Source organism: Equus przewalskii, chromosome 19 (genome assembly GCF_037783145.1).
Source record: "Equus przewalskii isolate Varuska chromosome 19, EquPr2, whole genome shotgun sequence".
Taxonomy (NCBI): domain Eukaryota; kingdom Metazoa; phylum Chordata; class Mammalia; order Perissodactyla; family Equidae; genus Equus; species Equus przewalskii.
The window spans coordinates 24841361-24858042 of record NC_091849.1 but is presented as its reverse complement, the minus strand read 5'-3'; the positions used below and the strand labels follow the sequence as shown (position 1 = coordinate 24858042).

Sequence of the window (16682 nt, the reverse complement as noted above, 5' to 3'; positions counted from 1 at the left end):
GGGTTTCCCTCGCAAAAATTCTATAACAGGATTAGAAGGTCCCGTGAACAGGTTTGAATTCGGTAGGCCGCAAACTCAGGAGTTAAATATGTCCATTTATTTGTACATAAACTGAGGTTTATTTCCGTTCCCAGCCCGTTTTCTGCTTAATGGCAGGACCTTGATCTTAATCAATCAGGCTACGCCTAAGTCAGTGAGCCTTGTCTGAGTCAATTCAGGACTGCATCAATTAATTTTTGGGTTCCCAATTTCGTCGGAATTGTATCTCAGTTTCGAGACGAAGAGAAGAGCTCTGCCTTGTCCAGGTTCGCGGAAGAGTCAGCGGCTCTCCACTGTCATCTGTCACCTCAGACGTCTGCCTCCACATCCTTGTGCCCTTGCTTCTCCGTGTGGAACCATGCATATGCCTGCTTCCTTCCTCCGCATCCAGGCGAGGAGTCCTTGGGCCTCTGTACCCCTCAGCCACATCCACACCCAGCAAGCTCACCCGAAACCTGTGGAGATTCCCTTCCAGCTGGTGGTTCTGCCTCAGGCCTTTCTCCCCACAGCTGTGTCCCGCCCCCCCGCTAAGTTCCCGCACCTCTCTGTTCTAATGTATTTTCAAACCTTTTTTTTTTTTTTTTACCGTAAACCACAGTAAGACATATATTTTATATCATAACTCCGTACACACATTCAAATGTATATATACTGTATGCTTTTATAGTTCCATTCTGTTCTATTTGATCTTTTTTTAAATATGTGTCACCACTCAATATATTGATTGCACCGTCCGGTAATGGACCAGGAGCTGCAGGTTGAAAAGCACTGTTCTGTGATTACTGTCTTGCGACATAAACGATATGCCCCAAGTCCTGCAGGGCTCTGCTTTTGTTACCCAAAAGACAGAGTTTTGATACTCAAAAGTTTACTTTCAAATGATGGTTTTTGACATGACTTTTTAAAACTAATTTTGAAACTTAAAAATTCACTGTTTTTCTTCATATTAAAGCTGTAAGAATGCTTTCATTTGGGCGTGAGGCAGAGCAGAGAGTTTTCTGATGCAGAAGGATTAACATTTCTGAATGTTTTCTTGCCTACCTCTTCCTCTCATATATATAAAATACTGCACAAGACACATCTATGTCAAATCATTGTGCAGGTGTGTACTAGATTCCCAGGACTGCACAAAGCGCCACAAACCAGGTGGCGTAAAGAACAGAAATCCATTGTCTCAGTTCTGGAGGCTTGAAGTCTGGGATCAATGTGTCAGCAGGGTTGGCTCCTTCTGAGGGCGATGAGGGAGCATCTGCTCCAGGCCTCTTCCCCAGCTTCTGGTGGTTTGCCTGCAGTCTTTGCTGTATTTTGGCCTATAGAAGCATCACCTTGATATCTGCCTTTGTTTACACATGACGTTCTTCCTGAGAAACTTGTCTTTCTACCTTCCTCCATGGAGAAAGAAGCAGGGTCAGTTCTGTATTTCCTGCTAAATGCAGTTAGATCTCAGAAATTCCATGTCAGTTGTCTGTTAGAAGGACCTCTCTTGAGTTAATTCAACTGTGATACCATCTCCTCTGGAAAGTCTCATCTCTGAGTTCTTTTATTTAATATTGACATTACCACACCAAAATGAGGTTCTCCCACTCAATGTACATGAATGAACCAATTAATTATGGCATCAGCTTTTTGGAGAGAAATGAGCTTGATTTTGTGAGATCAGTTTGAAGGGAGAGTGAATGTGTGTGCCCTCGGATCTGTTTCTCTGATTCAGGATTTGGGGAGAACTTAAGAGGTTAGGGGAAGAGGCTGGCACGTGGAAAAGCTGGTGGGACAGGTTTTGATTAGTGGGCTTCAAGCATTGATAGTAAGATTCTAAAGATTTATGATGAGGTTCTAAACATTTATAATGAGGTTTTAAACATTTATGATGAAGTGGGGAAGGAATTTTAATACCAGATCTTGAATGGCCAACCCCTCATTTTTGATAAGAGTCCGACTTTTAAGTTCCGGTCATGTCCATGTCCTTTGGTTCTACAATTTTTTTGTAGATGTGATACTTTGATCATAGCTGGGAGGGGTCTTATGTCAATCAAGTTGCCTGTTGTCAGATTCATTCCCCACCCTTCCTTGCTCTGCTTTGTGTCACAAGGAACTACATTTCCCAGGATCCCTTGCCCCCTGGCTTCTGGTTTAGCCAAGGTAAAGACTGACGAAAGATAGGCATGCAGTAGGAAGGCAGAAACCAGGATATTTCTCCTCTCTCTCTCTGCTTCTGCAGCATTTTCTGCTTCAGCTGCATCCATTACTTGACTTAAGATCCTGCCTCTGGCATGCTAGCTCCTGCTGCTCATCCCCGGGGCATCCACTGTTGTCCCAGCTCCTGCTGTGGGCTCTCCTGCCACCTCTTCCCACTGTCCCCCCATCTTTAGGAGTGATAACAGCTTCTTGTTGTTGCTAATTTCTGGGTTACCTTCTTGTGACTCTGTATCCTGGCAGCCAGGAGGCTTTCTATTCTCCAGGGGACCCTGTTTTTCCTGTCATCAGTTTCCTTACCTCCACTAACCGCCCTACCCACAATCCAGAGCTGTAACACTTCCCTTCCCTTTCCTACCTTCTAGAATTAACTTCTGCATTTCCTTTTCTCCTCTGATGCTCAAATGATGATTTTCTCCTTATCCCTCTTCTCTCTAACCCCTTCATGAGCACAGTCACAATCAGAGAATAAACTGCAGAACGCAGGGGAAAAAAATTTTCTTATCCTATTGTAACTCACAGTGTGCAGGGACCTGAGACAAGTCCAGTCTGTGACCCCAAAGTCCCTAGATTTCCAGTGAATGATGTAGAGCCCAGGATTGTCCAGCTGTGGGTCACCAGCCACTGGTATCCCTGAGCCTACCTTCTCCCAGTTACTAGGTAGAAGACACAAAAATCTTTAAGACTTAAAATTGCATAGCTGTGAATAGCCTTTGGAGATGATCTAGCCTTTTTATTTCCTTTTTCTGTTTTCAGAAGGAAGACTTTGCTTTTTTTTTTCTTTTTGGCAAAACCTTGATATTCTCTGAGGATTCAAGCATTGCTGCTACCCAGGAGGAGAGATCTCTGTGTACCAAAGTGTGTATGTAGTAGAGGACTGGGTTAGGAGATGGGGAGGTGATGATGAGGTAAACATAAGCAACACTCTTTCTAAAGCCAGAGGAATCCTGTTCAACTTGTTGTGCTTGTGGGGGTCAGGGGAGAGTTAGGGGGGAACACAGGGAGGGGTTGGAGGGGCAGAGAATGAAGCAAGACAGCAGCTGCAGTAGTAGACTGTATGTCTTGTCCTTCATTTAAAACCCATTGAGGGAGAGATGCTGAGGATACTGAGAGAAAAAACCCCTTTCTCTCAGAGAGGTAGCATTCCAGTGGGGGCAGGAAGATGTCAGCAAACAAAGGCTTTCTAGTTGTGCTTCATCCTCTGCCAGTAGATGGACCGGTTGAGTGCAACAACCCCTACACCCACACAAGGTTCCCCTCCCATGTCTTGCAGACCCCAATCAGGCCATTGTATAGATTTCTTCTAGAATAATCTTCCTGAGACATTGCTTCACATTTTCCTCAGGAACCTAAATGCTTTCTGATTCATTTCAAAACTGTGGAATTAACACACTAGCGCTGGCTCCACAGTTTCCTCCCAGGACTGGGTTGCTCTTGGGAAGGGACAGAAGAGGGGGCTGTGAGAGTCTAAGAGCCTAGTCTACCTACAGCCTCCATCTGAAGAAAATGAGGCCCAGGGGTCCTGGGGAAGTTTGTGCCAGAAACATCCAGTGAAGCCAGACCTCAACCCCTGGGGTAGCTGACCTGATCCAGAGGGAAATACATATGTTCTGAGCAAGAGGAGGACCCATTGCCCTTGAGGTCGCTTAGCAGGAAACCAGGTCCAACTACGGTGTGCCACTTCAGTTCATGACAACTTGACTCAATCATTCTCTGTCATGAGAGGAATAAACCTAGAGGGTGTGTTCCTTCTTTTGAGTCACCTCCAGCTGTGGATTCCCTCCAAGACATTCCTACTCTGTCCTATTCAAATTACAAATTGCTGACTCATGGAATCAATGAGCGCAAGAAAATGGTTGTGTTAACTGGCTAATTTTCAGGGCTGCAGCAATAGTAACCAGTACATTTACCTTTTCACAAGAGAATAAATTTTACAGAACAAACAACAGGAATAAAACCAGGCCTCCAAAGGCATTGGAACCAAGGATATGAACATTGTCAAAACTCTCTCCATCTTGAACCCCTCTGTCTGCATGCCTCCTTCAGTCTAATCTCTTTGTAAATCTCCTTCCTTTTGCTTGTCTAGACCACACTGTGGACAGAAAATGCCTTCCCACAGCTCCCATGCATGCATAATACTAACTGGGTGTAACTGGTTACATATCACTGAGCCATTCAATCAAAGTGTACAAGGTATTCTCTCTGACCTAGTAGGTCAGATGTCCATCCCAGATCCAGTCCATGTGAGGGGGCAGTGGGTCCACATTATGTGGACGTGTATTGGAAGACAGGAACTCACCACTGCTAAATGGATGGGGGTGGAGGAAGGGCACACAGGTCTTAAGAGGCGTTAAGTAAATTCTCAGAGACAGAGCTTTAAAAACAAATGCTGTTGATGCCCAATCTCATAGCTCCTTGATCCATTTCAGGTAGACAGTTCCCTGCAAGGTAACAGTTTCCCAGGTGCCTGTCTTTCTTCTTTTCCACTGAGAGCTTTCGCCAACACCAGTAATACTTGCTCCTTTGTACATACACAGTCCAACCTGGAAGTGCAGGAGAGTTAACATCCCATGGGCAACCTTCAACCAATAGAAGACGGAAGCTGCGGATGAATGCCCCAGGCTCTACACCCCTGCTAGGAGGATTCCGTGGTATAGCCAACAATTTCATATGGATTCTCAGAGTGGCCTGGGTGGGACAAATCCCAGTTGCCCACATGATAACTAGCAAATTAATGCACCATCTATGCCACTTCCACTTAGTTGGCTTTTCTCTTTATATTTATTTCCAAACTTGGGTTTCCTGGGATCACTTCCCAAATAGACTACCCGAACCCAAGTCCTTGACTCAGAGTCAGCTTTTGGGGAACCCAAACTAAGAGATGGGATTACATAGAAATTTTGCAACACATCACATCCAACGGTGAGAATTACCCTTTCTGGAGAAGTACGTTCTGGCGTATATACCTGAGTCTGGCAAGTGAATAAAGGGCTACAGATAAAATTCCCAAAAAGTCACAGGCATCTCCAATCATGGAGGCCCTTAGTCTATACAGGAGCATCCCAGCATGGAGGCCTCCTCCTCCTTCAGAGTGAGCAAGGCTTTTACCATGATAAGTGTAACAGGCTAAATAGTCCACACCATCATCTCTGCAACCTGTGAATTGATACATTGCATGGCAAAAGGAACCTTACAGATGGAATTAAGGTTTTGGACCTTAAAGTAGAGAGATTATCCTGGATTCTTGGTAAAATTATCCTGGATTATCTGGGGGGACTCAATCTAATCACGTGAGTTCTCAAAAGTAAAAGAAGGCAGAAGAATCAAAGAGATTCAGTGGAAAAAGAGCCAGGAGAAATTCAAAGAATAGGAGGGACTTAAGATGCCATTGCTGCTTTGAAGATGGAGGAAGAGGACCACCATCAAGGAAGGTGGCAGCCTCTAGAAGCTGGGAATAGGCCTCAGCTGACAGCCAGCGAGGAATGGTAACCTCAGACCTACAAGTGCCAGAAACTGAATTCTGGCAACAATATGAAGGAGCATGGGAACAGATTCTTCCCTAGGGCCTCCAGAAAGCACACAGCCTGCAGGAACCTTGATTTTAGCCCAGTGAGATGCATGTTGGACTTCTGACCTACAGAAATGTGAGATAATAGATTTATGTTGTTTTAGGTCTTGAAATTTGTGGGACTTTCTTATGGCAGCAATAGAAAAATAATAAAATAATGGTTTTGTGAAAAGGTTGCAGTGAAGTAAACTGTGAAACTGTTGTGAATAAACTCTGGGAGTTTAAAATATAGAAAAAATTCAGTTGAAGAGTGAAGATTATTAGCAAATTTATATAATTGGAATAATGCAATTAATATTAGTGAAGTGCTTCACACAGCGTGTGTATTTAGTAAGTATTTTACTGTTGTGATGTGTTGCTGTTAAGGAGGAGGCCCTCAGCTCCAGGGTGGGCAGGGGGAAGTCAGGATGTTACCTCAGCCTGAGGGTCCCTATTCCCATCAGCAGAGCCCAGGGTCATTGGGGTTCCAGGGAAGGTCAGGTTCTAGGTCAGGGACAAGGGAACTCCACTCTCAGGTGAGATACTGTGCCTTAATACTGAAAACAGGGCAGATAGGCCCAAAGAAAGAGGTGTGCAGGAAGGTGTAGATATGAGATCCATCCACGGCATTGTAGAATGAGACCTCATCAATTTCATAGTCCAGGAAAACCCCTACTCTTCAAAGAGGGTTGACAATTGTCAGGTTTGTGTTGGGAGTCAGTGAAACCCTCAAAAGTCATTCCCCTCAGACAGCCCCTTAGTCCAGAATCCATTCTAGGTGCTATATAAACCCATTTTTTCCCTCTCTACATTCTCCCTACACACCCCAACAAACCACTCTTTCCTGCCCCCCACCTCCACCTCCCAGAAATGTCTCCTTGAAGTGAAGCTCTTGCAGTCAAGCACATGTAATGCCAATCAAATCTCTTAGGGTTGTCTGGCAGATTACATCACGTGTCTGCCCAGAGAAGGCTCCTCTGATCCTCAGAAACAAGGAGGATGGGGTTTACTTTGTCTGGATCAAGAATGAAATCCTTTGCAGAAAGTTTGAGGATGGGCCATGGGGTCAGCCATTGTTCCCAGACCTCAGAGCCTCAGCCTTCAAGACCTGAGTCTGGCTGAGGAAGTCTGAGTCCAGAGCCTGGTGTCCCCAGAGTGCTCTGAATATGACCTTCTCAACAATAACAAAAGAAAGCCCCAGGGGTCATGTGTTCAGTGAAGTAGAATGTTGAGGGTCAGAGTCTGTCTAACCTGACATCTTGAGCTGGCTCCTTCCTTCCGTCTTTTTCCTACTTCCCTCCCCAAAATGAACTCTGTCCACCTGTGCTTTAAACTCACATAGACTTACATTTCAATCCTTGATCTACCACTCATGAGCTGAATGACTTTTCCTTTTCTGTAGTCCCTTTTTCTATAGACCCAAGCTATATAGTATCTTTGAGCCACAATTTCCTTCTGTGTAGAAAAAGACAACACATGTTTTACATGTAGCCCAGGGTGAATCATGGAGGAAGAGCCTGAGGGTATAATAGCTCCATGCCTTTTCTGTGCTAGAGGCCATTTGGGGGACTTTCTGTGCTCCCAGATCCACTCTCGTCCTTCCTCTACCCTCTTCTGGGCCCCAGGAATCTATCCTCTATGGACGACATCACTGGCTTCCTTGCCTCTGGTTACCTGTGGTGTTTGGCCAGTGGGAGGTACTAGCTGAAGATTGGAAGGAGAAAGAAAAGAGAGGTACAGCATTTATTTCCCCATTTCCTCCCTGTCAATTTCAGAGGGTGACGTTCTAACAGAGGCACGACTCCTCTCAGTCAGCCCTGTCTTGCGCTACAGCCTCCTCTGGGTTCCAGTAACTGTTCCCTCTCTCTATTCCTTCAAGCCTAGGGGTGGTGAGGGCTCCCCACTATTGTGAGTCCTGGGACACTTCACATTTCCTTGTTCGTTTCCCTTAACCCCACTCCCACCTTTGTAAAGAGTTCTTTTTCTAAACCTTCTTCAACCACCCAGTTTGAACATACCATCTCCTTGTTATTGGTTTTTTCACCAATACTCATTCACTACCTTATTTAATTTTTACCTCAATCTCACATAATAGGAATTATGGTCATCATTTAAACATGAGGAAACTAAAGTTCAGAAACATTAAGTAACTTGGGGACACACAGCAGCAGGAGGTGGTGTAAGAAACTTGGGAAAAGCAAAGATCTTTGTGTGTGGCCTTCTCTCCTTGGTCATTCCACATCCTCACTCCCCCTGCAGTATTAGTTCATTCTGCCTCTCTTTCCCTCAGTCCACCCTTTATGCCTCTTCCTTCTCATGAAGATCTGTGGACCCAGGAGAGCAATCCTCCCTGGTTCTCTGGTCTCTCAGCAGGAAGGCCCTGGAGATGGGCACCTTTGAGACCAGGACCCCAAATCACCCACCCAGAACTCTCCCAGTCACAGGGACTTTTCTTCCCAGAATCTCAAGAGTTGGAGAAGAAAAAGAGAATATAGTCCCTCAGTCTGTTGTCCTTGGGAACATACAGTGATTCACTCACCAGATTGGAAAAGGGCCATCTTCCATTCTGAAAGGCAGTAGACACAGATAAGGAAAGGGCATTATTTCTGTTTTTCCTCCAACCCATTTTCCTCAGGAAGCCTTTTCTCTCTCCGCATCTTCAGTCTCTCCCAATGTCCAGCTTCCTTCATCCACAGCTCTGCTGAATCAGGGATACAACTTTTCAAAAACAGTGGACTTCCTTCCCTCCATCGTGCTGGAGCGAGCTGCGGGTGATATGGCCAGGCTTTGACAAGGTGTGTGCATGTGTGTCAGCAGGGTGAGGGGTGGCTGAAAATGCTCAGCTGCTGTATCTGGAAGGTCCTCTCTGAGGCTCCAGAAAAGCAGGGTTGGCGTCCCCCACAGAAAATGAGCTGCTGGGCTAGATCTGATTATTCCTAGTGGGAATGCGAATGGGTCATACAGCAGAGAAAACATTTAAATGCTTAGTACACATGTGCCAGGAAACACAGAGAATATCAGGGTCACTCACCAGCATAGTCCTGAGATTTCTTTCCACCTGCAATGGAAGAACCATAGAGATATCACCTGAACTATGTCACTTCTGAGTCATATCCTTTCTCTTCTTTTGCACCCATCTAATCTTTCTTTTTGACCCCAACTCCACCCCCTTCTCCCTCTACCTGTTCAATTCTCCCCTCCTGTCTCCTCCAATTTCAAGTCTGAGAATATCAATTGCATACTGATGATACCACAGGCACCATGTAAGTGCTTTCCCAGATGAGAACTGGTTGATCTGTTTTGTATGTATCTGTACTCCCATTCCTGGGTTTATTTGTTTTCTTCTCAGCAGCCTACAGATTATGTAAAGCAACCAGTTGAGGTTCCCAGCATAAGGAAGGCACTTCATCTAGGGAGTTCCATCCCCCTCCTCCTCTTTTCCTTTCAAGTGCACTCCTGGGTATCCTATGGTGCCTTGCTGGGCTGAAGAGTCTATGGGCCCCTCTTGGAGAAAGATAGAAGGCACTTTTCTCCATCAGAAAACACCACTCCCCCATACTTTCCCCCAATCAACCACCTTTATTTCTTTTCTCATAAGTGGATCCTTGACATTTCTCAGCCCTGGACAGTTAGGGATGAGGAAAGGGGCTTGGAAATATCCCAGCAGAGAGTCTTAGATGGGAATTCAGAGAAAATATGAGAGCCACTCACGAGTCATGTACTGGATCTTTCTCCACTCTGCAATGGAAGAAATATGAAGAGTCATTAAGATGCTTAAAGGAGAGATAGGGAGACATTTATGGGTCCCTGGGGGAATGGGAACTTAGTGAGTTCATGCTCGAGCTGCTCTGGATATAAAAAGAAAAAAAAAAAAATACTGTTATGGGGATCAAGCAGGGGACACTTCTTGAATGCAAACTTTACACGTGACCCAGTGCAGGGGTAGATGCCCCAGGTGGGCAGGGGATGAGATGTTCGGGGTCCCTTCCATAGGCTAGGGCCTTAGGTTCCCTCCTTGGTGGGATACTTCTTGCACTTCATTCCAGATCCTTTTCTGTCTGTGCTGACTCTTTTTCCACTTGCTCTCTCTCTTTCTCTTTCTCCTGTTGCCACAGGAAATAACCTACTGCTGAGAGAAGCAGCAGCAAGACAGGCAGGGTCCCAGCCAAGGCCACTATTCAGGGCCTGGCCCTCCAGAAGAAGGGGTCTGCAATGGAATGGAGCTTTAGCCTCTCACCCCCAGGGCAGGGATCACAGAGTTGATCTCATGACATTAAATGACCCTTCTCTTCCTAAAGTCTCAGGGCACTTTGGGTAAAACTTCAGTAAACTCTTACTATTACGTAATACTATTACTTCTCTTGAAATATCTGCTTCTCACATGTGACTGAGTTATTTGAGCATCAAAATCATGTCTTTTCTAATTTAATTTTAATAGGTTATTTACATGGTACAAATATCAAAAAGAATATAAAAAGACATCCAAGTTTCCCATCCACGCCCTCCCCCCCTCCCATGTTTATTAGCTTAATTAGTCAGCTTAATATGGTGGTTAAGAATGTGAACTTTGGAGCTGGAGGGGCTGAGTTCAAATTCTGGCTCCTCCACTTGACTCACAGTGTGATCCTGGATTAATTACTTAACTGCTCTGTTCCTGGTGTCGTAATCTACAACATGAGGCAATAATTGTACCTCACTCATAAGGCAAAAGCAATTCAAGCTTATCAAGTGTCTGACACATAGTGAGTGCTATGCAAGTGTTTATTAAATTTTAAATGTAGAAATAGGGGCTGGCCCCGTGGTCAAGTGGTTAAGTTCATGCATTGATTTGGATCCTGGGCAGGGACCTACACACCGCACATCAAGCCATGATGTGGTGGTGTCCCACATAGAAGAACTTACAACTAGGGTATACAACTACGTGCTGAGACTTTGGGGAGGAAAAAAAGAGGAAGATTGACAATAGATGGTAGCTCAGGGCCAAACCTTCTCACCAAAAAAAAAAAAAAAAAAAGGTAGAACTATATTCTTAATTTTTCTTGTTTATACAAAAGATAGCATTTTATACTTCTACACAAACTTCTATATCAGGGTTTTTTCTCTTCATTTTGGAGATCCTGCCATATTAGTACAGAGAGAATGTCTGTGTTTTCTTTCCCAGAACTGCAATCTTCCATTGCACAAAAGTTCCCCATCAGTGCTGCCCTGGTAGTGTAGTGGTTAGGTTCATGTGCTCCACTTTGGTGGCCTGGGGTTCTCAGGTTCAGATACTGGGCACAAACCTACACCACTCATAAAGCCATGCTGTAATGGCAACCCATGTGCAAAATAGAGGAAGATTGGCACAGATATTAGGTCAGGGCCAATCTTCCTCACCAAAAAGAAAAAGTTCCCCATTGATGGACATTTGGATGGTTTCTAACTTCATTATTATAATTAATGCTATAAGAAATAGGCTTTTCCATGAGTCATTTCATACAAATGCAAGTATATCTGTCAGAGAAATTCCCAGAAGCGGGATTTTGGATCAATAAATAAGTAGCTTAGAGAATACTAGTATATTGCCCCAAAGGAAATTGTGCCAATTTATATCCAAAATACATCGACTTATAAAAACAAATGTCTAAGAGTGATTGTCTCCCCATAATCCTGCCATCAGAATGTGTTATCTGCCATCTTGGTCTTGTTTTGCTGTTAATCTCACAAGTAGAAAATGTTTTAATAAACGTTCCTCCACTGACTGAGATGGGACATCATCTCATGTTATTTCCTTTTCACTGAATGAATAATTCATGTCCTTTGCTCATCTTTCTACTGGGTTGTTTTATATTTTAAGAAGATTAGTTCTTTCTCTAAGATGTGAGTTGTACATATTTTTTTTCCCATTTTGTCATTTGTCTTTGCTTAATGGTCTGACACTTACCATTTTCCCATAGTTCCCATTGCCTATCACAGTTTCTGGTACACAGGAAATACTGAGTAAATGTATGACATAAACAGCTTTATGAGAAAAAAAAAACATCTCTGGAGTAAGAGGACTCTGGATCCCTGTTCTGTGCCTTATATTCACTGTAAAGACCCAATTAGCAACAGAAACACATATCCTACTTTCAATAGCTGCAGCTCAATACAGTATGCCTGAGCCTAAGAGGGTACTGACCTGCAATGGAAATCTTGGCAGTCTTTTCCTGCTTTAGGAGGGTATTTCTGATGATTTTAAAACTGAGAAAAATATAAAAGAATAAAATTTAAATAATCTGTTATGGTAATCACATACTTTGTTTCTTGAGAATGTTGATATTTCTGGAAATATTTCGGCTACGTATTTACATATATATGTACATATATCAAATGCCTTTAAAATGTTTCATCCTTTGACTCAGAAATTTCACAAAAAATATCTGGTGTTAACGTAAAGATTTATGTTTAAGGCTGTTCATCATCATAATAGCTACAATAGCAAAATGTAGATACAATTAAAATATCCAAAGTGAATGCAATTTTTTTACAATTATAAATAAAACCCTTTATTAAAAACATGATTCCTAATGACTGTATGGACATCCCTTTATAATTGGGCAATTTGTTATCTATCCTTCAACTGTTGTATGTATGTGCATGTTGTATATGGAGGTTAGTTCAGATTTTTCTGTATTACAAATAATTTTATTGTGAACATCTTTACATATGTCTTTAAGGCACATCTCTTTTTTAGAATCTCTTAGAATGCATTCCTGGAGGTGATCAGGAGAGGCTGCAAGACTCATTTGCTCCTTTCTGACAGCAATAAGTTCCTAAGAACATGCAGTTGGTAGGTTTCTTCATTCAGGTTGTCTCCCTCCCACCAAATTTCCCAATGCAGGTCCTTACCATTTGCACTGCCTCCTGCCCCGACCCCCCCATCGCCTCACCACACACACAAGCCCCAAACCCCTTTCTCTGGGTGAGTACCCCCTCTCAGCTTTTTAGCCTCTCTCCTTCCACGTTCTGTGGCCTTGTATTTTACCAATCTCCCCCACTTACACCTTGGTTTTTACCAATTTCCCTCAGTTAGATTTGGGATTCTAGTCTGAAAACCTCAGCCCACAGAATGAAGGTAATCAATAATTCTCCATTATAGTTAACAGTCTGCTCTGGAAAAAAAGGAAAAGAAAGAAAGGCTGCTCACTGTGAGAAACAGTAACAGAGTCCCTCTTTGGAAGAATCAGTTTGTTGATTGACTCAGAGGGATGTTTCTCATCAGTTTCTGGATGGAAACCATTGGGGAAGGTTAGAATGAAAGCTGAAACTGTATTGGACTGAACACAATGAAGAAAAATCACAGCTCTAATTCCCACACTATTTGTGTCTCTCTCTGTTTACCTATTTGAGTCATTCAAGAGTATGTCTGTGTATAATCAGTACTTCATTCTATATACTTATGTTATGTCATTTATGTCATAATAGAGTTATCATCAGAAATACAGAGAAAAATTACAAGATTCTAATGTGAAGAGAGGAAGACCTGCATTAATTAAAATGTTTCTGTGGCAGTGTGCACCTAGGTAGGCACACAGAGGAGAACATCTTTTACAACAGAGCCAAATAGAAGGGTGAATGGAAAGAAAACCAGATCCACTCCACCTTTTTAGCACCTCTGAAACTCAAGGCTCAGATCCATGACCAAATCATACAATTTTCAAGTTTTCACATGCTGTGCTGACAGTGACTGATGGGCATGTCTTACATTTTACAGAACAGTCTTATTTGGAGTGTTGCTGAGTAGCTTCCTTCACCCTCTGTGCCTTATTTGTGCTACATTTGTATTTTTCACGTGTATTTATTTCTACTCTGCCTGCAGGATTCTGTATTCTCTGAGGTTAGACTCTGGATAAGCTGTGGATGCTGTTTGTATTAGGTGCCTTTGGGACAAACGGGTCCCACCTGTGGCCTAGGGCTTCCCCAGGCACTTTATTGTCATCTTGAGACAGTGATTAAAACTCCTAGAGCTTTGATGTGACCTTAGCTGATGGAATTTGGTTAAATTCCAACAGTTTGAATTTAGGCTCTGTGGTGGACACGGCTGGTTCCTTGTACAATATCTGCTGCTTCTTCTCAGTAATCAAACCCAATTTTGGGGGGGAGGGGATCGCGGGGGTCCTGCACTGTTCCCATCCCTCTTACAGTTAGGAGAGACCAAGAGACTAAGTTTGAGCCAATGATTTGTAGGTGGAAGCTGTTGGGTTGTGTTTCTCAAGAAGGGTCCAAAATCTTCCTACATCTTCCTTCTTTTTGCCTAGAACATGGTCCTTGGAGCTGATATGCAGTGACCATTTTGTGACCATGAGGAACCTTGAGAATGGAAGCCACATGTTGAGATAGCAGAGAACAAAGACAGGAGTATGGGGCATGGATGCATCTCTGAGCTGTCAGACCAGCTCTAGACTGCCGCTCTCTGAATTCATTTTATATAAAAGGAAAACAACCCTTGTTTTGCTGAAGCCAGAGGTGGTTCTGGTCTCTGTTATCATCAGCAAAATACAATTCTTCCTTCCCCAACCCCCACTATCAACAGTTTATCATGAAACTTTTCAAACATAGAGCAAAGTTAAAAGACTTTTTCAACAAACACCAAATATACCTACTATCCAGATTCAACAGTGAACATTTCACTATACTTGCTTTATTTTAGTCTATCCTTCTGTTCCTTCCCCATGCATCATTCTTGATTTATTTACGTCAATCTTTATTTATTTATTTATTTAATTTCCTTTACTGTAACTTGCAAACATCAATGCCCTTTCCCCTGGATACTTCAGCACACTTATCAAGTAAAAGAACACATTTCTGAAATGCTTGAGGCATTGTGTTTGAAACACAAATGTCGGAGTTCCTTTCAGTTATATGTTCTAAAATGATCAGTGGGGTATTTTTATCTGAGTATCTCTAGCTCCTAAATGCCTCACCATCCCCAAAGATATGGACAGTCTGGCCCTAGGCACCTGGGTCCTCCTAGTAAGAGTCAGGCTCCCTCTGGAGGCTGTGTATGCAGGAGGCTCCAGGACTGCCTCTCAGGAACTGCTTGAGAAGGAGACAAGCACTGCCTCAGGGCCCCTCTGTCCACCCGCTGACACATGCTGAGAGAAGTGCTCTCTTCTCTGCTGATACCACTAGAAGGCAATCGATGTTCTGGAGGACCTGTAGGATGTAGGGCCCACAAATCACTTCAAGAAGAGCAGTCATAAAATCACTTGTGAAGGAAAGTGAGGAGAAGCATGAGGTTGAGTTCAGAGACAAACTAAAAAAGGAAAGTGGGCATTCCATTACAAAAGGGTGAGAAAGTAAAAATTTGCTCAGAATGTAACAATTGGCCCTGATGTTCATGATGCTAGGATACCAGACATATTTGATAAGCCCAACGACATAGTTAACAGAAATAATATTTCTTCCATGTTCATGCTGCAGCTGCAAAGCATCAAAACAACCCCCTTCTCTGAGTGCTTCCTCCTTTCTTACTCACTGAGAAACTCCCTTTTAAAAATTCACAATCTTCTTTCATTCTTTTGCAGGTGGCTGTCCAGTTTTCCTAACACCATTTATTGAAGAGACTTTCCTTTCTTCATTGTATGTTTTTGGCTCCTTTTCTGAAGATTAGCTGTCCATTATCTTACAACATACACAAAGATTAATTCTAAATGGATTAAAGGCTTGAAAGTAAGACCTGAAATGATGAAATTCCTAGAAGAAAACATAGGCAGTATTCTGTCTGACGTCAGTCTTAGCAGCATCTTTTCAAGTATCATGTTTACTCAGACAAGGAAAACAAAAGAAAAATAAACAAGTGGGACTACAGCAGACTAGAAAGCTTCCTCATGACAAAGGAAACCATCAACAAAATGAAAGACAACACACCATCTGGGAGAAAATATTTGCAAATCATATGTCCAATAAGAAGTCAATTTCCAAATATATAAAGACTTCACACAATGCAACAACAACAAAAATGAACAACCTGATCAAAAAATGGGCAGAGGATATGAAAAGACATTTTTCCAAAGAAGCTTTACAGATATCCAACAGGCACATGAAAAGATGTTCAATATCATTAATATTAGGGAAATTCAAATCAAAACTACCAAGAGATATCACCTCACACCCATTAGAATGGCTATAATTAATAAGACAATAAATAACAAGTCTTGCAGAGGATGTGGAGGAAAGGAAACCTTCATACACTGTTGGTGGGAATGCAAACTAGTGCACTCGTGGAAAACGGTATGAAGATTTCTCAAAAAATTAAAAATAGATATACCATATGATCCAGCTATTCCACTACTGGGTATTTATCCAAAGAACATGAAATCAATAATTCAGAAAGATTTATGCACCCCTATGTTCCTCGCAGAATTGTTTGTGACAGCCAAGATGTGGAACCAACCCAGGTGCCTGTCAATTGATGAATGGATAAAGAAGATATGGTGTGTTTATACAATGGAATACTACCCAGACATTAACAAAGGACAAAATCATGCCATTTGTGACAACATGAATGGACTTTGAGGGTATTATGCTGAGCAAAATAAGTCAGACAGAGAAAGACAAATACCATATGATTTCACTCATTTGTGGAAGATAAACAAAGAAACACATAGATAAAGAGATCAGATTAGTGGTTACCAGAGGAAAAGTGGGTGGGAGGAAGACAAAATGGCTAAAGGAGCACATGTGCTTGGTGACATAAAAAGTAGACTATTGGTGCTGCAAAAACTAAATTAGTTAATTTTAAAAAAATACAAAGAAGAGCGTGGAAATGTAGCAGGTGAAGTGTTTGGAATCTCAGCACACAAAGAAAAATTTTGCATTAAAATATTGTATTTAGGGGCTGGCCCAATGATGTAGTGGTTAAGTTTGTGCATTCCACTTT

At 42.7% G+C, this 16682-nt stretch overlaps 1 protein-coding gene and 1 pseudogene across 2 annotated transcripts in view; both read right to left on the bottom strand.

Moving 5' to 3' along the window:
* LOC103562016 (butyrophilin subfamily 3 member A3-like) overlaps window positions 1–16682 on the bottom strand; it is a 74142-nt gene that overhangs the window by 30108 nt on the left and 27352 nt on the right. The window contains exons 10-14 of one of the 2 annotated variants that reach the window (XR_011529928.1): window positions 11940–12001; window positions 9491–9517; window positions 8811–8837; window positions 8319–8477; window positions 76–4775 (exon numbers count right to left, since the gene is read on the bottom strand). The gene's annotated coding sequence lies outside the window, so the exon portion shown is untranslated. Of the gene's footprint in view, window positions 1–75; window positions 4776–8318; window positions 8478–8810; window positions 8838–9490; window positions 9518–11939; window positions 12002–16682 lie in introns of those variants that run through there. The other variant, XR_011529927.1, reaches the window with a different exon arrangement.
* LOC139077439 (butyrophilin subfamily 3 member A3 pseudogene) lies at window positions 4783–6873 on the bottom strand (annotated as a pseudogene).